Source organism: Coenobita brevimanus, chromosome 98, assembly GCF_032717465.1.
Source record: "Coenobita brevimanus isolate Jiangsu-jjx chromosome 98, ASM3271746v2, whole genome shotgun sequence".
Taxonomy (NCBI): domain Eukaryota; kingdom Metazoa; phylum Arthropoda; class Malacostraca; order Decapoda; family Coenobitidae; genus Coenobita; species Coenobita brevimanus.
In genome coordinates this window covers 18,491,771-18,516,654 of record NC_137051.1, presented here as the reverse complement: position 1 = coordinate 18,516,654, position 24,884 = coordinate 18,491,771, and the positions used below count along the sequence as shown (strand labels likewise).

At 42.7% G+C, this 24,884-nt stretch overlaps 1 protein-coding gene across 1 annotated transcript in view; it reads right to left on the bottom strand.

Annotated features, from left to right (window-relative positions):
- Nucleotides 1-24,884, bottom strand: part of Ku80 (X-ray repair cross-complementing protein 5 Ku80) — a 239,485-nt gene that overhangs the window by 52,423 nt on the left and 162,178 nt on the right. The gene's annotated exons all lie outside the window — the stretch shown is intronic.

Genomic DNA, 24,884 nt, shown 5'->3' with positions numbered 1-24,884 from the left:
TGGCATCCAAATTCTCAGTTCCATCTATGCTAAAAATATCCATACAGTATTGTCATGTGGGTAACATATTCTTGCAACACTTGGGAGGTGAAATCATGTTGATTGCCAAGTTAAAGTGGGGTGCAACTTTTATTATGTGCCCTTCTAAACATATTTCAGCCTTTACAAATTATTTTCTTCTTCAACTTCCATACCCAGCATTTCTACAAAACTGTTTAAATGCCAAACCGTCTTGGTACTTCATTCATTGTCTCAGCCTTATCCTCCCTTGAATTTAACCTTGTCAAATTCATTTTCTCTATGTGAATATACCACCTAAGCACACACTCTTCTACCCTTAAAGTTATATACTTTTTTTTTTTTTTTTGGGGGGGGGGGGGATATGATGTATTCCTTATCCAATCCAACATGCACCAATCACATATATATTCCTTACTATTCCTATTTTCACTCCCTTTCCACAACTTTTCACTTATACCACATCAATGTCTCAACCCATATATTAACCTTTTTGCACCCCGTGTCCCCAGTATGGGATGGAACTGCACATTTTCAAAATTTAATAAAGAAGGGAACCCCAGGCTAGGAACCTATGAGCTTTGTGACTATGAGCCGACAGGCAAAGGGCAGTACGCCTAGCACCCTTCCAGCAAAATCTCTTGCACACAAACTCTGAGAGCTAAGGGGTTAAACACTGACAAATCTAGCAGTTTCTTTAACCCCTTTGCGCTCCACATTCCCAATATCGGATGGAATTGTGCATTTTCAAAATTCAATGAAGAAGGGAACCCCATGCTAGGGACCTATGAGCTTCGTGACCATGAGTCAACAGGCGGAGGGTGGTATGCCTAGCACCCTTCCAGCAAAATCCCTCATACAGGAACTATGGGAGCTACGGAACTACGCATTTGCAAAATTTAATGAAGAAGGGAACCCCAGGCTAGGGACCTATGAGCTTCGCGACTATGAGCCAACAGGTGGAGGGCAGTACACCTAGCACCATTCTAGCAAAATCCCTCACACAGGAACTCTGGGAGCTAAGGAACTGCGCATTGTCAAAATTTAATGAAGAACGGAACCCCAGGCTAGGGACCTATGAGCTCCGCAACTATGGGCCGACAGGCGGAGGGTGGTACGCCTAGCACCCTTCCAGCAAAATCCCTTGCACAGGAACCCTGGGAGCTAAGGGGTTAAAGTGGACACTAGCAAACCATTATGTACCTGTATTTGCAGTCTTTATACTTTTCTGTTCTCCATCAAGAAATTCATAGCACTGACCACTTTTCTTCTTTGAGACACTCTACCTTCTACTTTCTTTTCACACTTTGCCTCCACTCAACTGCTGTAAAAAAGTACTCACTTTTGTTATTGTTGTTGTTGTCGCCCCAAGCTCATCTGAATGTGAACCTGGTGGGCTGGAAGTGGCCCTTTTCCTGCAGTTCACCAATTTCCTTTTGAGAAACAAGGAGGGAGAGGGTGATTGTATAACTGGACAGCTAAGCTGTTCAGTTAAATCAGTGCCACCAAGTGAAAGTGTCCCTCTCCGGCACCATGAAGATACACTTAAATATGTACTTACCTAAAAACATTGATTACACATCACAAGGCATGGGTCCTCTTTCATCACCAATCACTTTACTCGTGTGTGTGTGTGTGTGTGTGTGTGTGTGTGGGGGGGGATCATGATTCTTACAGCAAGTAAAGATTCCAATGACTAATAGCAAGCAGCAGCATATGCATACGTCATATCTGAAATATCCAGTCCTTAACTCTTCACTCAGATGATGTCTTCCATCCATCCATCATCCAATCCTACACTGCCCCATGAGGAGTGTAGGAGCCCGGGGCTAGGCAGTTGGTCCCGACATTTAAGATGAGAGTGACCAGCCTCACTCATCCCCGAGTGGTATTACATGAGCAATCAACCCCAAACACCCCTTGGATATGAACCTTCACCGGCTCAATCCAACTGGAGCGCAATAAATACCCACTAAAACCACCTGGCACCAAAATCTGGTTATATGGTTACCACCAAGCGTAGTAAATGCTTTCCTGGTGTACAGGAAACCATTTGGCTTGTCACTCAGTGTAGAGTCACCCAACCTGAAGGAATAGGAAAGAATGAAGGAAAGAAAGAAAGAAGAGGGAGTGTACAGTCACCCGTAGGCAGAAGGACAAGGAAAGAATGAAGGAAAGAAAGACAGAAGAGAAAGGAAGGAATGAAGGATGGACAGGAAAGGGCAGACACCCGAGAGCAGCACTACATCGAGTGATGATGTCTTTATTATTATTATTATGGTCTCCACCATTTGACAGAAACCGTATGGTATTTGCTCAGTTGCTTTTTCCTTTCTTCTTCTTCCACATACTTTTCAAACTGACAACCATTCCTTCACTTTTTCAAATTACTTCAAACTTGGTACACTTGTTCGCTGCACCTCCCTCTCTCTTATTTAGGAAAATTTAGAAGTCTTATTATGAAAACAGGTAAACCCACAAAATTATGGTAATCCCCTACTTATTCATCATAAATCAGCCAAGGTCCTGTTACATAAAGCGTTTTTTTGGATACTGCCATACTACCTCCCAACCCCTTGTAATGGGGTGGGTGATATGGAACATCCCCTTTTAATTGCGTGAGGACACAAATGTGGTGTCCGTCCACGAACTAAACCTCCACAACACTAATACTCACATCTTGCTGAGACAAGGCACCCTCAGTAGCTTAGGAACACTAGTTCATGGGAGAGTCCAGCAGGGGTGTTTCTTGTCTGTTGCTGATAAGAATGTTCGATCTGACAGACTGGGAGTAGCACAACAACATCAACAACAACAACAATAACCCCTCTATAGGGGGTACAATCCCTACAAAACCCTACATGGACCTCCCTGTCAATATACAAATCCCATCTCGATACTGATTTTCTGACTGCCACCTTCATATATTCATTAGTTTTCACTTTCGTTTTTGAAGGCTCCAACACACTTGCATGCGTCAGCCTTGGTCACCCTAATGGCAGCTCTCCATGCTGCACGATATAAGGCAGCCTCCCTGTTCAGTCCCTTAACCCCTTAACCGCAAGGTGTCACTTGGGAGCAAGGGATCATACCGCGGGGCATCACTTTTGTGATTCTGTGTTATTTTGAATTTGCCCGGGCTTTCAAGTGGTGGCTTGTATCATCTATCAGTACTGCCAATGTCCAACACTAGTCAGCACTCCTAATCTCATCTGTACTCCCATCCATTGTTGACAATTTAGCCATTTCTCCCCGTTCTTGACTCCCCTCCATTAACCTCTCCTCTCGCCTGCCCGGCTGTGCTACACTAAGTAAATCTTCCCTGGAATTTTCCTCTGATTTCATTCATTGAAATAAGCCCTATGCCCTGTTCTTATACCAAATAATATATACAAAAAAGAAATAAGGTAAGTGATAGTGCCATACTGTACACCTGGAATTGGCTAATTATCACCTGACAACAGGTGGCTCAATCGGTAGAGAGTTGGTCTGCAGTCCTGACGGACCCGGGTTCAAATCCCGCTGAGGCAGGGAACAGTTTAAGGATTTGAATTTCATAAAATCAGACTTTACTGATCTACCAGAAGGCCCGCCGACATGTCGTAAAAATACCCCAGCTAATACCAGTACACCAGTCCTGTATGAGACAGCCCTAGCATGTATTCAATATGGATGGTGGGTGTTGGCGCCAAAGTGGTGACATGTAGAGGCGTGCGGTACGTAGGAGACTACTGGGCCTTGAAAGCAGGCTGTGAAGCCTATGCCCAGAGTCGGTCACATAAAAAAAAAAAAAAAAAAAAAAAAAAAAAAAAAAAAACCCTCATGTGCACTCGTTCGTTAATTTTCGCTGTTTATTTCCCCTTGAAATATGCCGTATAGTCTACCCTCGTAATAAAAATATACAAATCAGAAAGGAAGGGAGAAGCCTAAGTGATATTTACATTCACCTGGAACTACCTAATTTATTATGTATTGTCTAGATTTCCTGCCAATCATTTCATAGTGTATATATTAGCAGCTGTCACCACGCTGACATTGGCACCATTGCACTCCCCCTAGGCGGCTAGGCCACCACACTGTATTCAGTTTACTGTCATCTTTCAATGTGAAACCACTTCGGATTCGTGCCTGTCCAATTCCGCCGATTTTTAGCCCCATGCAAAGGGCCCTGTGACCTCTACCCCCTACTAAACCTCATGTGGAAAGGGGTAAAGGGCTAAGTGACTGCTGTGGAACGTCAACTGGCTAATTTATCAATGAAAATGATAGACAGTGACTACGATCTTTCTGGTGAGTAAAACAGTGCAAGTGGAAATGTAGATAATGTGTAAATAATGTGTAAACAGCAAGTGAAAACAATGAATGTAAATATACGTGAACAGTGGAAAATAGTTTTATAAGTTACTGCAAGTGACAGTGCATAACACAGTGTAAATAAAACAGAAATGTAAATCTATCTATCTATCTATAGCCCGACGCCCTAATCCCGCAAAGGGTGGCCGCAGACAAAACGCCTCCAAGTCACTCTGTCACCCACCATTTGACTCCCCTCCCCCCAACTCACCCCCCCCTCCCTCATATACCTCTCAACTCCATCCCTCCACCTCATCCTCGGTCTACCCCTCCCTCTCCCTCCCTCCACCTCACCTACATACACCCTCTTAGTCAGTCGTTCATTCTCCATCCTCTCCACATGTCCAAACCACCTCAGTGTATTTCTCCTAATCTTTTCAACCACATCCACATCTACCCCACAACGTTCCTTCACTTCTTCATTCGTCAACCTGTCCCTCCACGTCACTCCACATGCTCCTCTCAAGTAACTCATTTCCACTGCTCTCACTCTTGACTTGTTCCCTTCTTGCAAGGTCCACGCCTCGCTTCCATACGTCAGGGTAGGGATCACAATACCATCATGCAGTGACTTCTTAACTTCCATACTCACCTCCCTATTTCTCATCACTGCTTTCAGTGTACCAACAACCTTCCTTCCCTGCTGTACCCTTTCATTTACTTCATCCCCCAAAGTTCCATCCTTACTCATCACACTACCCAAGTACTTGAATGCACTCACATTCTCCATATCCTCACCATCCAACCTCACTGCACACTCTGTGACTTCATTCCTCTCAAACACCATAACTTTACTTTTGTTTACATTAACTTTCAGCTTCCTCCTCCTACACACTGTCCCAAATTCATTCACCAAACCTTGCAACTCCCATTCATCTTCACTCAACAATACTGTATCATCAGCAAACAGCAACACCGGAAGCTTCCAAATCTCACCCTCATTCATTAGGGCCACCCCCACATCCACTGCCCTACCTTGAACCTCCTTTACAACCCCATCCATATATATATTAAACAGCCATGGAGACATTACACACCCCTGTTTCAGTCCCACATTGAGATCAAAGAACTCACTCAGCTCACCATCCACTTGCACCGTAGCCCTAGCTCCCTCATACATACTCTTCACAGCACTCAACAATTTCCCCTCCACTCCATATATTCTTAATACCTTCCACATACCTTGCCTATCTATTCTGTCATAAGCTTTCTCCAAGTCCATGAAGGCAGCATACACTTTCCTTCCCTTCTCTAGATACTTCTCCACTAAACATCTTAGAACAAATATCTGGTCTACACACCCTTTTCCCTTCCTAAATCCCCCTTGTTCTTCTCCAACTAGCTCCTCTGTCATATGCCTAACCCTATCAATGAGTATTCTACCATACATTTTACCCGTCACACTAAGAAGGCAAATACCCCTATGGTTACCACATACTTCACTCTCCCCTTTTCCTTTGTACAGAGGAACAATTATACCTGATTTCCAGTCCTCTGGAACCCTTCCCTCTTCCCAAGCCAATCTACACAACTTCCATATCCACTCCACAACAATCTCACCCCCATACCTAAGCATTTCACCACACACTCCATCAATTCCTGGGGCCTTTCCCAGCTTAATCTTCTTCATCGCTTCCACTACTTCCGACCTACTGATCTCTTCCTCCCTCCTCTCATCTCTTCTTCTCCCAGCCATTCCCCAACCACTTATACTCACACTGCTCTCACTCTCTACATTCAACAAATCCTCAAAGTGCTCCTTCCATCTCCTCACTTTCTCTCTCTTCTCCACCAACAATCTATTATTCCTATCTTTCACTCCCCTACTATTTCCCCTTTCACACTGCCTTACTTTCTTTACCTCCTTCCAAAACAATTTCTTACTCTCCCTCCATTTCACACTCAGATTCCTCCCAAACTCTTCATCCACTTTCTTCTTACTCTCCTTCACCAGTCTCTTAACCTCCCTTCTCCTGCTCACATATACCTCTCTCTTCTCTCTCTCATCCTCTCCCCTACCTCTACTCGCCAACCATTCACCATATGCCTTCTTCTTTTGTTCCACAGCTCGTTTCACCTCATCATTCCACCATGCTGTCCCTTGCACACCCTTGCATCTCCTCCTCACTCCACAAACCGCCTCACACGCTGTGCTTATCTCTTCCGTGAATATCTTACATACGTCTTCCACCCCTTCCATCTGCTCTAGCTCATACCTTCCCAATCTTTCTTCCACTATGTTCTTATACTCTGTCCTTTTCTCACTATCTTGCAATTTCTCCACTCTTCTCACAGGAGCTGCTTCCTCCTGTCTTCCCCTTCGCCTCCTCAACCACTTTCTTTGCAGCTCTACCTTGGCCATCACTAAGTGATGGTCCGAGACTCCATTCCCCCACCCTCTCCACACCCTTGCATCCAACACTTGTCTTCTCATTCGCTCATCCACACACACGTAGTCTATCATTGCCTTTCGTTCAACAAGTTCACCATCCATCCTCCTCATTACTCTCCATGTATACCGGTGGATCATCTTATGACGAAAGTAGGTGTTGGCTATTGCCAACCCCTTACCAGCACAGATGTCCATCAAAGCACTACCATTCCCATCTACTTCAGCTGGCACACCCCACTGACCAACCACTCCATCCACTCATACGTAAATAAAATAGAGAATGTACACAGAAATGTAAATGAGTAGTAATATAAGAATACGAGTATATATACTAGGAGTAATGAAAGTGAAAGTTTCACTATAGCATGTATGAACACTGTACTATGAGTTATGAAAGTGGAAGTGAAAGTGACAGATTCACTCTCAACGCCAGTATACAGGACGAGAAAGTGAATGCTACGTAATTTACTGAAAGAGAAATTGAATGCCTACAATGACAATAAACTACTATTACTGAAGGAAACTTATGGATAAAGACTGTAGATATATATATGTGTTATATAGTAACAGAAATATAAAGTGTGAGTGTTTTTATGAATAATAAATGACCGAACACCAGCGGCGAACGAGTGCAAGTGGGGTCATACGCACTCGTAATTTTCAATGCTTTCACAGTGTTTTTTTTTTTGGAGTATGGATTCCAAACTATTTGAGAATCACAGAATATTGTTTCCAGTGATAATATCAGGCTGTGGTAATCATATTATGGGTTGTCGGGAAGTGTAAAGTGGAGACTTTGTTACCCAACTTCAGAGGTCTCCACAAGTCCTACGGTACTCAACGAAGGCTCAACAAACATCCCAGGAGAAAGCTGAAGGTATGTGCCATATGCATATGTAATTTTAATATTCTAGGACTAATAACTGATTTTTGGCAAATATTTTTAGACAGTCTGTTGGAGCGCGAATATGCCCGCGAGACACGCAATTCAAGCAAAAACAACCCTGCGGTTTAGGGGTTAACCCTGAGGTCACACTTAATGGCCTCGTCCCACGTCTTTCTCGGTCTACCCCTCGCAACCCCACCCCCAATATTAACACTTCTCACCTTCTGCACCCAATTATCATCCCCCATCCTCTCCACAAGCCCAAACCATCTCAATCTACCTCTCCTCATCACAACACCAATACACTCCAGTCCCATCCTATCTCTCAACTCTTCCATCGTAAACCCAGCCCCCCCAGGTCTTGCATGCAGGGACGCATTGCACATCCACCTAATCATTGTCATTTCTGTACATTTGAGCCTGCGAATATCCTCTTCCTTTACTGTCCAGGTCTCGCTACCATACAGCATCACACTCCTATCACATGCTGCATACAAAGATCCCTTAGCACATAGGGAGTGGCCTCTCAATGTCAGGAGAGGCAACAGCTCCCTGAACTTCTTCCAACCACTTCTCACCCTAGTCACAAAGCTAGCTCCAGCCCTACCTCCAGCACACAACATATATCCCAAATAACAAAACTCTTCCACATACTCAAGAGACTTACCAGCAAGTTCAATCCTTACATGCCTGACAATCTCCACCTGCTCTCCCCAACATGCCATACACAAAATTAGCATTATCTTGCAGTCTATCTCTAATACCACTACATCTCTTGTGTACCCATTTATCACAAACACTGTACAGTACTTCCCATGCCCTTGTGGCAAACTGCACATGGCCACTTACCCTTGTCTTTGACAATACTGCTGCCAAACCTAGATATCATCACTTCTGTTTTATCTACATTTACCCTTAAGCCCTTGTGCCCCATACCATCTCTCCACTTCCTAAATCTTTCCTCCACCTCCCTTCCATTCTCTCCAATCAACACCAAATCATCAGCATACAACATCTCCCATGGGAGACCGTTTCTGAAGTCAGGTGAGAGGGCTTCAAGTACCATGATAATGACATGGGACTCAAAACTGACCCCTGATGCACACCAACATTCACGGAAAACTCATCACTCAAATCTCCATTCACTCTTACCTGGGTGTGAGCACCCACACACATGGCCATAACCACCCAAACCAGCCACTCCTCCAAGCCAACCTTTCTCATTGCTCATTTCACCACCTCTCTCGGGGCTCTGTCAAAGGTCTCCAAATCAACAAAAACAAAATACTGATCCCTTTTCTTCCCAATATATTTTTCCTGAAGCTGTCGTGCAATGCATATGGCATCAGTGGTCCCCCTGCCTGGCATAAACCCAAACTGCATCTCATCAATATTCACTCTCTCTCTAATCATACCTTCTTGAACTCTCTCCATTACCTTCATTATCTGATCTAAAAGCTTTATACATTTATAATTTCCTCTTTCTTATTCAGCCACAAACAGGCTATGTTAACATGATTTTTATTATTATTATTCAAAAAATCTATTTCTTTTACAGTATACACATTCCGCAACAGGCCTGTCTCATCTGCAATTAATGCTTGTTCAGCTACAGACACTAAAAATACAAGTACTATAATTTATTAACCCATGCTGAGCTGCAGACCTCATATGAGGCACAGTTAAGGTCTGCACAAAAGGAGCTGCAAGCCCGATATGAGGTACAAACGACAATGGATTTACACTAAGTACAAAACAGAGACTAGGAAGAGGTAAACTGCCTTTCAAAGAATCAACCCAGCAGGGGTTAAAAGTGAGAGTAAGATGCAGAGATGGAACTAAGTGCAGCTGAAAGCATGCAACTAGCTGTAAGTTACGTAATAAAAGGGAAACACGCTGGCACCAACTGCCTGTATATTGACGTTTCATTTATATTGTTTCATTATTAACCCCTTAACCGCGGGGCGTCACTTTCATGACGCTTGGGAGTAAGGGATCATACTGCAGGGCGTCGCTTTTGTGATTCTGTGTTATTTTGAATTCACCTGGGCTTCCAAGTGGGGGTTTGTATCATCTATCAGTACTGCCAATGTCCAACACTAGTCAGCACTCCTAATCTCATCTGTACTCCCATCCATTGTTGACAATTTAGCCATTTCTCCCCGTTCTTGACTCCCCTCCCTACCCCCCCTCCATTACCCTATCCTCTCGCCTGCCCGGCTGTGCTACACTAAGTAAATCTTCCCTGGAATTTTTCACTGATTTCATCCATTGAAATAAGCCCTATGTCCTATTCTTATACCAAATAATATATACAAGAAAGAAATAAGGTAAGTGAGAGTGCCATACACCTGGAATTGGCTAATTATCACCTGACAACACCTCACGTGCACTCGTTCGCTAATTTTCGCTGTTTTTTTCCCCTTGAAATATGCCATGTAATCTATTTTCGTAATAAATATACATGTAAGGAGTGAAGGGAGAAGCCTAAGTGATATTTACATTCACCTGGAACTACCTAATTTATAATGTATTGTCTAGATTTCCTGCCAATCATTTGAGTGCTAGACATAGCTGTTTCAAGAGCTAACATTGGTAGCACTGAATATTCCCTATGTAGGTCTCTACCCCGGCCCTCCGTTATCAGTTTACTCTCATCTTCCGAAGTGGGAGTACGTATGTTTCTTCTTGCTGACTTCAAGGACTTTTTCACCCCCATGCAAAGGGCCCTGTGACCTTTACCCCCTACTAAACCTCGTGTGGAAAGAGGTATAGGGCTGACAATTGATAAAAGAGTGACTACGATCTTTCTATTGAGTAAAACAGTGCAAGTGGAATTGTAAATAATGTGTAAACAGCAAGTGAAAGTAATGAATGTAAATATACGTGAACAATGGAAAATAGTTTTCTAAGTTACTTCAAGTGACAGTGCATAACACAGTGTAAATAAAATAGAAATGTAAATAATGTAAATAAAATAGAGAACGTAAATAGATTTTTTTTTTTTTTTTTTTTTTTTTTTTTTTTTAAAAACAGAACGGAGGAAGGAAAAACAAATGGAGAAAAAAAATAATCCATACACCAGATTACTGGTGTCCTCTGTTCATAAAATATCTGTAACAGTTAGACTTGAACAGTTGTAGGTTGAAATTTGGAGGAAAACAACTCTGGGGAAGCAAGTTCCAGAGAGATGCAGTTCGGGGAATGAAAGAATTCTGATAGGAAGAAGTTCTGCAATATGGTTGAGTGACATTCCAGTCATGAGCGCTACCAGATGCCTGTGTAGCACGAGGGAAGGCATGGAGAGGTGGCACCATGGACGCAACTTCGTCTGAGCATTTGCCAAAAAAATATCTGTAAAATAATGCAAGGGAGGCAACATTCCTTCTTACTTGCAGGGGAGGTAGTTTATATGTAATGGCAGGGTTGTTAATGATTCTAACAGCTTTATTCTGAATTTTGTCTAGTTGTCTTAATGCAACCTCTCCACAACCATTCCACAAGGGTGAGCAATATTCAAGCTGAGAGCGCACATGACTCTTATAAATTATAGCTAACTGCTCATCGGCGAAGAAGTTACGGACTCTGTACAATAATCCAAGTTTCTTTGAGGCAGTTTTAGCAAGTGATCTGACATGAGAGGTCCAGCTGAGGGCACTGTTAAGTGAGACACCAAGAATTTCAATATTTTTGGAGATGGGAATACTAGTAGCACTGAAGGTAATGTACGAATCTGGCAATATCTCTCTACTGTATTAGTAAACTGTATATATTTAGTTTTACTAGCATTAAAAGAGACAAGGTTGTTTTGTCCCCATTCACTGATTGTAGATAGATCTTGATTTATGGAGATGGCTGTATTGAGTTGAGAGGTAGAGATATTAGACTTTGTAAATGGATGTCTGAGTGTGAATGAACTATGTAGTGTTGAGTCATCTGCATATGAGTGAATGGGATTGTGAGTGACAGATAAGAGATCATTAATATGAACCAGAAATAGAGTTGGCGCCAGAACCGATCCCTGCGGAACGCCGGCGTTGATTGAGTGGAAATTCGAATATACATCATCTACTTTTATTTTCCTGTCACTAAGATAAGAAGAAATCAAAGGAACAAAAGACGTTAGTCCATAGCAAGGGAGTTTGGACAGCAGGGAACGGTGCCATACTCTGTCGAAAGCTTTAGAGATATCAAGAGCTACTGCATGAGTTTCTCCAAAAAGATCAATTGATTGATGGATGGTATAAGTTAAGAGATTGAGTATGTCAATGGTGGATCTTTCGTGGCAAAAACCGTATTGTCTATCATTAATTAAGTTGTTGGATTCAAGATGTTTAACAATATGCTTATTAATTAAAGTTTCAAATACCTTACCAAGAGAAGATGTGATAGCTATTGGTCTGTAATTGGAGGGGTCAGACGAACTTCCTTTCTTCGGAACTGGGTGGATATTGGCTTCTTTCCATGAATTTGGGAATAAAGAAGTACGTACGCATAGTCTGAATAATTTAGCTAGGACAGAGGCAAGTTCAGGGGAACACTTTTTCAAAACAATTGGCGGAATTCCATCTGGACCTGGAGCTTTGTTGGTAGGTAAATTGTCTAGGATAGATTTTACAAATCTTGTCTGTATTTTAAGTGGGGCAATTTCGGGAGAATCAAGTTCCAGTACTGAGACATTCTGGCTGGTATCATCTATGGCAGAGTTTCTTGCAAAGGTACTAGCAAAGATATCTGCTTTCCCACGTGGGTCGTTTGTAATAGTGCCATCTGAAGATTTTAGTGGGGGAATGGAAGATGACTTGTTAAAGTTATTATTGAAAGAATTAAGAGTTGATCAGAATATTCTGTTGTCATTAGGGTTGTTAAGTAGTTTTGATGCTTGCTTTTGAAGAAAGTTTGATTTAGATAGATTTACTACAGCTTTTGCATGATTTCTAGCAATTTTAAATTGGGAGAGTGATTCAGGTGTTTTTGATTTTAAGTAAGAGTTATATGCTAATGACTTTTGGGCTGTTGCTCTGGCACAATTGCCATCAAACCATTTTGGAGAGTTTGATCTTTTAGTGAATTGTTGACTTGGTATGAATAAATCCATCCCAGCTAGTATTAAGTCACAAATGTGGGACTGGGTAGAATTGGGATCACTAGAGAAGAAAGACTGCCATGGAACATCAGCAAGATAATTTCTAAATCCATCCCAGTCTGCCCTGTCAAAGTGCTATCGGGTCACCCTGACAGGTTCGGAATGGGGAGGTGTAGGAGGGTTAACTAATGAGGCTTTGATGAGATTGTGGTCAGAGGATCCAAGTGGTGACAGTACCTCTATCCTGTATTGATCTGGATTATTTGCCAAGAATAAATCCAAGAGATGGGCATTATGGTCAGGATTATCAGGTATTCTGGTTGGTTGCTTTACCAACTGGGTGAGATTAAACGATTCCGCAAACAGCTCGCACTCTAAACCAGCGTCGTCAGTCCGGGCAGAATGCAATAACCATTCAATATTGTGTATGTTAAAATCACCCAAAATGGTAATTTCATTGCCAAGGGCAAGGTCAAGGTTACTCAACTGAGTGGATATGGAATCAAATACACTGGGTTCCGAAGAAGCATTGGGGGAACGATAAACTACACAGATATATTTGGTAATGTTTTGGCAATTTAATTTATATAATGAGTAATCAAAACTGGATGGAGTGAAGTTTAAAATAGTATCAACTGCATATTGGGATTTGATATAACAACAGGTGCCGCCCTTGTTTCGAAAGTTTGTAAGGAGATGGTAACTGGGAAAACAAAATGGAGATATATCGGTAGAGGGTGAGATTTGTGGTTCTGTGAGGAAAAGGGCCAAAGGGGATATGGACTGAAGGAAAAAATGAACTGAGTTTAAATTTGTGGTAAGGCCGCGGATGTTGGTAAAGAATAAGGCCGCACCGTCACCACTTCGCCGACGAGCATTCCCGGAAATAGCAACAGTCGCTGCTGGCACAGTCGCTTGATAGCGACCGGGAGGACCCTGTGCCTCCAGCCCTACCCTGCCGGTGGTGGCAATCCGAGATACTACCTCATTTGATTGTGAGATTGCAGCGGCCATTAATAAAGATGTGAATAGAAGGTGTGATATGTTATGTGCATGTAGTGTGGTGTAGACAGTTGAAGGTAGAGGTATCATGAGAGCATGCTGGCCTACTCTCTGTGTAAATGAATGCACTGAAAATGTTCAGAAAAGGGAGATGGTCAGGATCAAGTCCTGAGTATATACCCTAGGAGTAATGAAAGTGAAAGTTTCACTCTAGCATGTCTGAATGCTATGAGTTATGAGAGTGAAGATGAAAGTGACATTCACTCTCAATGCTAGTATACAGGACGAGAAAGTGAATGCTACGTATTTTACTGAAAGTAATTGAATCCCTACCGTGACAATAAACTAATACTACTGAAGGAAACTTATGGATAAAGACTGTAGATATATATAAGTGTTATATAGTAATAGAAATATAAAGTGTGAGGGGTTTTATGAATAATAAATGACAGAGTGCCTAGAGCGAACTAGCGCAAGTGCGACGATCAGAAGCGCTCGTAATTTCCATTGCTTTCACAGTGTTTTTTTTTTTTTAGTATGGATCCCAAACTACTTGAAAATTGTAGAATAGTGTTTATAGTGTTTTTATCTGGCTGTGGTAATCATATTACGGGTTGTCGGGAAGTGTAAAGTGGAGACTTCGTTACCCTACTTCAGAGGTCTCCACAAGTCCTACGGTAACCGACGAAGGCTCAACAATCATTCCAGGAGAAAGCTGAAGGTATACGCCATAAGCATATGTAATTTTATTATTCTAGGACTAATAACTGATTTTTGGCAAATATTTTTTGAGAGTCTGTCGGAGCCCAAATAACCCTGCGGCACACGCAAGTCATTGGTAAACAAGCCCGCGGTGTAAGGGTTAAAGGCTCCAACATGCTTGCATGTGTAGGTCTTGGTCACCTAATGACAGGTCTCCAAGCTGCTTGATCTCTGGCAGGTTCCCAATTCAGTCCCTTATCCATGAGGTCACACTCAGTGACCTCATCCCAAGTCTTTTCAGACTAACTCTCACAACCCTACCCATAACTTTAACACTGATCGCTTTCTGCACCCAGTTATCATCCCCCATCCTCTCCACATGGCCAAACCATCTCAATCTACCCCCTCTCATCATTACACCAACACACACCAGTCCCATCCTACCTCTTAACTCTTGCATCGTAAACCTTGTCCCCGCAGGTCTTGGACATGATACACATCCACTTAATCATTGTCATTTCTGTACATTTGAGCCTGCGAATATCCCCTCCCTTTACTGCCCAGGTCTCACTACCATATAGCATTACACTCCTAACACATGCTGCATAAAAAGATCACTTAGCATGGAGGGAGAGCCCTCTCAATGTCAGGAGACACAATAGCTGCCTGAACTTTTTCCAACCACTCCTCACTCTAGGCACAGAGCTAACTCCAGCCCCACCTCCAGCACATAACATGTCTCTGAAATAACAAAACTCTTCCACACACTCAAGAGACTCACCAGAGAGATCAATCCTTTCACGCTCGACAATCTCCACATGCTCTCCCTGACACACCGCACACATGAAATCAGCATTACCTTGCAGTCTACCCCTAATAACCCATCATCTCTCATGCACCCACTTATCAAAAACACAGTACAAGATGGAATTACAGTAAAACTTCGATATAACGGACTTAAATAGACTGTAATTTGCTTTTATCGGACTTGAGGAGCTATCGGACTAAATTTCTACATATCGGAAAAAGTCTGATAAAGCCAGAAGCAGTCCGGACTGCCTGACCACTTCAGCTATGTTCACCACAATAAGGTAAAAAAAAGGACATGTTTATCAGTGTACAGTACAGTATTATTTTATATATTATACCATCTAATTACTGCAGTGAAGGTATAGTACATTACAGTACAGCAAAGGCAGTGAAAACGGTTTAAAAACCGTTAGTGCGATCTGCACTAATGTCTGATAAACTGGAAAAAGTCCGGGATAGCAGGGGAAAGTCAAAATGTCGCTTTTATCGGAATTTTGCTTTTTTCGGAATGGGTTGGGCCCCAATTTGTCCATTATAGTGAGGTCTCACTGTACTTCTCATGCCCATGCAGCAAGTCACACATGGCCACTCTCCCTCTCCTTTGACAGTGCTGCTACCAGCCCTAGTTACCATCACTTCTGTTTTATCTCCATTTACCCTTAACCCGATAACTGCTGCATTATGTTTCCTGGTCTACCTCCCATGTGAAAAAAAAAAAATTGCTCACATGAAATGAAAGAGTGCATAGAAAAGTACAGGGAAAACATACAAGTTCATTATCTACCCTAGTTTAGCCGTGGTGAAGTAATGAATTTGCATATCTCTACAACAGTAATAGGGAAATACTTAGGATGCATGGGTGGTGGTGGAACGCATGGATGGTGATGGAAATAGCTCAGTTGAGATGCAGTGTGTTAGTGGACATATGTGCCGGGAGGGGGTTGGTGATAGCCAATACTCGCTTCAGGCACAAAATGATCCACAGGTATACATGGCGAGTGATGAGAAGAGTGGGTCGTGAACTGAATGAAAGGAAGGCAATGACTGATTGTGTGTGTGTAGATGAAAGGATGTGAAGATGTGTAATGGATGCAAGAGCTTACAGAGGTTGGGGGAGTGGACTTTCTGACCACTACTTGGTGGTGGCCACAATCAAGATCCAAGTAAAATGGAGAAATAGAAGAAGGGAAGGACAGGAGGAACGAGTAATTGCAAGGAGAGTGGAAAGGTTACAAAAGGATGAGAAAAAGGCAGAATATAAGAGAGAAGTGGAGGAACGATTGGTAATTATGAACTGGAGGAGATAGGGGACATGGAAGGTGTGTGCAAGATATTCACAGAAGAAATATGTGCAGCATGTGATGTGGTGTGTGGGGTGAAGAGAAGTCGGAAGGGGATGCAAGGAACAGCATGGTGGAATAAAGAGGTGAGACAGGCTGTGGCACAAAAGAAGAAAGCATACAATGAAGGGATGAGAAATAGGGGCGTGGAAGATGTTGAGAGGTGGAAGAAAGAGTTATATGTAGAAAGGAAGAGAGAGGTGAAAAGATTAGTAAGAGAGAGTAAGAAGAGAGTGGATGAGGAATTTGGAAGGAATTTGAGTGTAAAGTGGAGGGACTGTAAGAAAATGTTCTGGAAAGAGGTGATGAGAGTAAGACAGGGTGGCAGTGAAGATAGTAGGAGAGTGAAAGATAAAAATGGTAGATTACTAGTGGAGAAGGGAGAAGAAGTGAGCAGATGGAGAGAACACTTTAAGGAATTGTTTAACATAGAGGATGGAAGTAATGCGAGTATAAGTGGCTGGGGAATGGCTGGGAGAAGGAGGGAGGTGAGAAGACAGGAAGAAATCAGTAGGGTACTTGTGGAAGCAATGAAGAAAGTCAAATTGGGGAAAGCCCCAGGAATTGATGGAGTGTGTGGTGAAATGCTGAAGCATGGGAGAGAGTAGCAGAATGGATGTGGACGATGTGCAGATTGGCCTGGGAGGAAAGTAGAGTCCCAGAGGATTGGAAGTCAGGTATAATTATTCCCTTGTACAAAGGAAAAGGGGAAAAAGAAGTGTGTGGTAATCATAGGGGCATTTGTCTTCTTAGTGTAATAGGAAAAGTGTATGGTAGGATACTTATTGACAGAATTAGGGAAATAACAGAGGAATTTGATGGAGAAGAACAGGGAGGCTTTAGGAAGGGAAGAGGCTGTGTAGATCAGATATTCATTCTTAGCTCTTTAGTAGAAAAATTTCTATAGAAAGGAAAGAAGTTGTATGTGGCCTTCATGGATTTGGAGAAAGCATATGACTGGGTGGATAGACAAGGATTGTGGAAAGTATTAAGAATACATGGAGTAGATGGGAAGTTGTTGAATCCTGTGAAGAGCATGTATGATGGTGCTAAGGCTGCAGTGCGTGTGGATGGTGAACTGAGTGAATTTTTCTCTCTGATGGTTGGGTTGAAACAGGGGTGTGTCACGTCTCCATGGTTGCTCAATCTGTACATGGATGGGGTAAAAAAAGAGATACATGGTAGGGCAGTGGATGTTGGAATGGCCCTAGTGATAGAGGGTAGTGTTTGGAAACTCCCTCCTACTGTTGTTTGCAGATAATACTGTGTTGTTAAGTAGAGACGAAGGGAAGCTGCAAGGCTTGGTGGATGAGTTTGGGAGAGTGTGTAAAAAACGGAAACTAAAGGTGAATGTAGGGAAGAGTAAAGTTATGGTCTTTGAGAGAGGTGAAGTCAGTGAATGTACAGTGAGGATGGATGGTGAGGAAATGGAAAATGTGAGTACATTTAAGTACTTGGGGAGTGTGATGAGTAAGGATGGAAGTTTGGAGGGTGAAGTGCTTGAAAGGGTACAACAAGGAAGAAAGGTTGCTGGTTCCTTGAGAGCAGTGATAAGAAACAGTGAAGTGGGCATGGAAGTGAAAAAGTTACTACATGACAGTATTGTGATACCAACTCTAATATATGGAAGTGAAGCTTGGACGTTGTCAAGAGTGAGAGCAGTGGAAATTAGTTATTTAAGAGGAGCCTGTGGAGTCACATGGAGAGACAGGCTGACAAATGAGGATATAAAGGAGCGTTGTGGTGTGGATGTGGATGTGATAGGAATCGTTAGGAGGAACACACTAAGGTGGTTTGGCCATGTTGAGATGATGGAGGGTGAGAGACATGAGGAGAGTGTATGTGTGAGGTGGAGGGGGAGGCCAAGGATGAGGTGGAGGGATGGAGTGGAAAGGTATATGAGAGAGGGGTGTGTGAGTTGGGAGCAGGGCAGTGAAGTGGCAGGGGACAGGGCAATGTGAAGGCAATTTGTCTGTGGCCACCCCGTACGGGACTGAGGCATCTGGCAATAGATGGATGGATAGATAGATGCCAAACAGCATTAGAAATGCACCCATTTAAAGAAAAAACTTGCTCATAAGATATATGTAGCAGCTACCAAACAGCATTAGAAATGCACCCATTTAAAGAAAAAACTTGCTCATATGATATATGTAGCAGTTACATGTTTTCCATCACATGAAGTACATAGCAGCTATAGGGTTAAGCCCTTGTGCCCCATACCATATCTCCATTTCCTAAATCTATCCTCCACCTCCCTTTCATTCTCTGCAATCAACTCCAAATCATCAGCATACAATGTCTCCCACGGAAGTCCTTTCTGAAGTCATGTAAGAGCTCCAAGTACAATGATAAACAACAAGGGGCTCAAGAGTGACCCCTGCTGCACACAAACATTCACGGAAAACTAATTGCTCAAATCGCCATTCACCCTCACCTTTTTTTTCTTTTTTAATGCAAGGAAGAAGGAACCAAAGGCCAGGAGCCCACAAACTGTTCCTTCCAAGAAAGGAAACGAAAACAATACAAAAGAGAGCCAAATTCATGATCCGTTCATTTCGAGATGCCTGGACACACTGCATTTGAAAGACTGGAGATTATAGAAAGTAGGAAATACAGACAGAGGAAGATAGTTCCAGAGTTGAACTGTTGCATAAATGAAAGACTGGTAGTAATGGTTAATTCCTGCATTAGAGAGTGGGAGAGAAAAGGGATGAGAGTTTGTTGCTAGACGGGTGCTAGGTGCCCGTCGTTGAGGTGGAGGGATGCAAGCAAACAGTTCAGAGGGGCAGTGACCATTGAAGTAGAAACAGAAAAAGAGATAAAGATACAACAGCATGGTGAAGAGACAGAGGTTGAAGGGAGCCAGTTAGAGGAGGAGAGTTAATGAAACGAAAAGCCTCTGACTCCACCCTATTGAGAAAAGCTGTATGTGGGGTGCCTCCCCACACATGAGAATTGTACTCTACACGGGGTGGAAAAAAAAAAAAAAAAAAAAAAAAAAAAAAAAAAACGTGTATAAAGTCAAGAGCTGTCCAGCGGCAAAGAAGGTACGGAGTTGACTTAGCACACACCCACATACATAGCCATAACCACCCAAGCCAGCCACTCTTCAATCCTAAGCTTTCTCATTGCCCTCTTCACCACCTTTCTAGGGACTCTGTCAAAGGTCTGCTCCAAATCAACGAAAACAAAGTACAGTACGGTTCCCTTTTCTTTCCTATGTATTTTTTCTGATGCTGTCGAACAATGAATATAGCATCAGTGGTCCCTTTGCCTGGCTTAAACCCAAACTGCATCTCATCAATATTCATTCTTTCTCAAATCATACTAGAACTCTCTCCATTAACTTCATCATCTGGTCCGAAGGCTTTATGCTTCTATGCAGTAGAAGTCCGATTGTTCGGCATCTATGGGACCAGGCTGATGTCGATAAATCAGACTCGCCGAATAATCAAAAAACCTACCCACTCAGTACTTTATATGTGTTGGTGAACACTATCATCACTACTCATATCATTACAAATGTGTTTGGAGAAAGCAGTGTATACTGTATGATGCTGTATAATACTATAATGAATACAGTACTATACCTGAATCTGAAAAATAAAGAAATTAGTGAACATATATCAAGTGTAATGACACAGTAGGCCTACAAGTTCACATGCACTTACCTAAACTTATAGTAGGCTCCATATTTACATATGTACAATAGAAGGGGTTGATAGGAGTCTGCTACTGTTGGGAGAAGTCCCCAGCAGTAGAGGGCCCTGCAACAGGCACCAAGGACTCCTCTTCCTGTTGCAATGGCAGTAGAGCTTGAGGTTCAGAGATTGCTACTGGTGATGGGGTGGGAGCAGCAGAGGATGTGGCTTTTTTGGCAGCTTTTTTAAAGAGGTCAAATAGGGTTGCCTGCTTCACAGATGCTGCCCTTTTAGTCTGGAAGTCCCTGAACATGATGTGATACTGCATCACTTCACCACTGTTAAAATGAGATGAGCTGTCAACAAACCATAAAAATTTTTCATTGGCCTCTGCTGCTTCCTTCCAGGTGACCTTCTCCTGTTCATCTTCCTCCACTTCATCATCACTTTCAATTTCCTGGACCTCCATTGCCTCAGGATTTGTCATACTCATAATTAGTTGCTCATCTGTCAGCTCCTTAACAGCTGGTGTGTCTGTGTCTTGCTCCACCCACTCAGCAATGTCATCATCCATCAATGAGCTTAGAGTATGGGACTGTGAGGCACCTCGAACAATTTGTACAAATATTTTTGTAGTAACTTACCCTCTTGTCCCCAAAGCCAACAAACTCCTCTGTGTAATCTAGTTCCTCTTGGAACATTACACCTGGCCACAGCTTTCTCCAGCATCTTTGCAAAGTTGCCTGCACCACATCTTGCCAAGCTAAGGCAGCCATGAAAAGTACATCTTTGATGGTGAACTGCTTTTGGAATTCATGCACTGGAAGCATGGAATTCAACACCTGTCTAGCAAAAGCAGCAAGCTAAGAAGTCCTGACTTTTTAGATGATCCCCTGATCCACTGGCTGAATTAACGATGTCACATTTGGGGGCAGACTCACAACAAAAATGTTCCCATTCACTAATTCACTGGCAGAAGGATGAGCCCTGCAGCTGTCCAGTAGGAGGACAACTTAGAGTCAGTAGGCAAACCTTCTTTCACCAAATTAGCCTTCACTAATGGAACAAAGTGGTGGTAGAATCAGTACAAAAAAGCTGCTGCAGTTATCCAAGCATTTCCCTGAGCATCATACCAACGAGGCAAATGCTGGACATTCTTCAATGCTCTCAGGTGCTAATATTCTCGCACAATAAAAAGTTTCAGCTTGTGTGTTCCAGAAGCATTTGAACACACTAACACCGTTAAACGTTCCTTGTTGCAATTAAATCCTTTTGCAGCCTTTTCTCCTGCCCTGCTAGAGTACTTTCAGGGATGCTCTTCTTTAAAAAAAAAAGACCTGTCTCATCAACGTCATATGTCTGGCAAGGCTGCAGCTCATGGTCTTTTATGAGATTACAGAAGGTCTTGGTGTACCTCTCGGTGGCATCAGCATCGGCAACCATTGATTCACCACTCACATCCAGCTGCCTGATGCCATGCCGAGCCTTGAAATTTCTCAAACCACCCATTAGAGAAAATACATGGTTCAGTTATCTTCATTTCAGCATAGAACATTTTGGCTTTATCTATGATGTGAGGCCCTGAAACAGGCTTCCCATTAGAATGCTGTACCACAAACCACCTATGCAGCACTTCATCCAGCTCACTTAACTTTGTCCTTTTCACTGCCTTCCTCTGGGTCATACCAGAGGCCTGGGACACAAATTATACCAGATCCTTCTTCTGTTTCTTAATATCACAGATGGCAGTGGAGTTCACATTAAACTCCTCCATTATTTGCTTTCTACTCATACCAGCCTCTAATTTTTTCAACAATTCAACTTTCCAAGCAACAGGCAACACCTTATGCGTACGCTTCTTCCTAACACCAGATAACTTTCCACTTGTTGAGGTCATTTTCAAAACATTCAGTTGCTGATGATGTTCACAACACACAGCTGGTCCACTTGAATGTTACGAAGCTCCACTATGATGTTATGGTGCTTACAACACACATGGATGGTCCTCTCGGATCTTACAGTACAAAGTTCACAAAACACACGGACGAATCGAGAGATGTAGGCAGCAGCACGGCAACAACTCGGAAGAATGGCGAAACAAATTCTCAATTTCTCATGCTAGACTCATTACATGACTGTCCTCTCTCTATGCTATGAGAGAAAGAGCTAGCCTCTGAGCTTCACAGCAGTGGTAGACTCGTTCTGTCACTTCCACCACCTCACTCACTACGGTGGATAGCAAGCTGGCAAGCCTCATGGAAAATTCCTCGACTGATGAAAAAAATCGGAACATCTGCCAAAAAATCAAAGACTTTCGTAAATGGGGCTATTTCTCAAAACTGCCAAAAGGAAGTGAATGCAAGAGTTTTAGGCGGAGGTCTGAGTTTGGTGAATGTTGATGGTGGAGAGTGGAATCTGAAGGAGCTGCTGTTTGCAGATGATACTGCACTGGTGGATGATTCAGAGAAGAGATTGAGACAGTTGGTAGAGGAGTTTGGAAGGGTGTGTGAGAGGAAGAAATTGAAAGTAAATGAGAATAAGAGTAAAGTGATGAAGTGTACGAGGTTGGTAGATGGTAGGGGGATGAATATAGTTTTGAATGGTGAGTTGCTTGAGGAGGTAGAGTGTTTTAAATATTTAGGGTCACATGTTGCTGTGGAAGGAAGAATAGATGCAGAAGTGAAGTTTAGAATGAACGAAGTAGGAAAGGTGCTGGGAGGAATGAAAAAGGTGTTTAGATGTCATTCACTTAGAATGGATGTAATGAGAAGGTTGTATGAGGGTGTTGTGGTACCGACTGCGTTATAAAGGGCTGAAACATGGAATATGGGTGTAGCAAAGAGGAAAGGTTTGAATGTAATGGAGACGAGATGTCTGAGGAGTATGTGTGGAGTAATGCGTGTGGATCGAGTGCGAAATGATGAAGTGCGAAGGAGAGTTGGAATTGTTCGGGAGATGGCTGATAGAGTTGAGGAGAGGGTGTTGCGATGGTTTGGGCATATGGAGAGAATGGATAATGAGCGATTGGTGAAAAAGATAACTAGATCTGATGTGAGAGGTGTAAGGCTGGGAGGAAGACCACGAATAGGATGGATGGACAGTGTGAAGAGAGCGCTGGATGTGAGAGGGATGTCTGTTGAGCAAGGAAGAGTGGCTGTGCGTGACAGAAATAAATGGAGAGAAATTGTGAATGAACAAATGATGACGCAGCCCTGAGGGGATATTCTCCAGCATTTGGTCTGATCAGCTAGTCAGGTCAGGTGCGGGTAAGGGGATGGGTCTATTATGATGTGGCAGGGGTAAACCAGCTCTGCTGTCACGCCCTGCGCAGATGTCACTGATTGCACTGCGCAGTTGACCCTTGTGCGGCGTGATGCAGTGAGGATCTGTCCCTTCTAACCTTTGGGGCTATGATGCAAATGAATGTGTTTGAATGGATGAGTAAATGGGGAGTGTGTCGTCCTGTCTCGGCTACCTCCCTTTCCTTGGGGGAAGCAACCTAGGTATATAGATAGATAGCCAAAATGTTGGATTTGCCGGGTAATTGGACTTTTATTATAATTTCCTCTTTCCAGGGCATCACCCTTCCCCTTGTACACATTTACAATTAACTTTTCAGCCAATCATCTGGGACAGCACACTCATATATAATCACACTTATCAAGTCAGTGACTAACCCCACTCCTACATGGCTCTTGGAATCATAACTGTTAGTGCATATTGCTGTTAGTGTGTGTGTGTGGCACGCACTTGTTACGTTCCGAGTGGTGACGTCATCGGAAGTGTCTTGTGGTATGCAGGCGGAGCTCGCTCACTTGGAAGTGTGAGGTCGGTGAGGTCGGTTGTTTCGCATCCCAATAATAACGTCTCAAGCACCGATATTTACAAAATGAGAAAAACATCTCCAAACACTGGAAAATTTTAAATACATACATCTCAGGAACTAAGACAGATACTGCACTGCTCTTTGTTTCTAAATGTAGTGCAAGATCTCAGCTATAAAATCCTATCATTTACATAGAGAGAGAGAGAGAGAGAGAGAGAGAGAGAGAGAGAGAGAGAGAGAGAGAGAAACCTTAAATATATATCCCCCACACAAGATACACAACACTTTCACACACACACACACATATATACACATGCTTACAAACTCAATTTTACTGTCATTATGAAAACTCATTTTCACTCTCATCTTAAATGTCAGGACCAACTGCCTATCCCCGGGCTCCTACGCTCCTCATGAGGCAACGTAGGATTGGATGATGGATGGATGGATTATCACTAAAGTCACTATAATCATCACCACCATTATTACTGTCATTATTATTTTCATGTGTGCCAATAATGTGCCTATTATTGCCTATATGTACATGTGTTGATGCCTGTATGTGTACATGAATTTGTGAGCATGTGAGTTTGTGACATAATTGAGTTTGTTAGCATGTATGTATAAGTGTAGGGTACACTGTGTATGTTAAATTAAATTTAATGTTTCTCTCTCTCTCTCTCTCTCATGTCAATGATAGGATTTTATAGCTGAGACCTTTCACTACATTTAGAAACAAAAGGCAATGCAATATCTGTTTCCGTTCCTGAGATATACTACACGTTTAAAAGTCAACTGACTTTGGAGGCATTTTTCTCGTTTTTT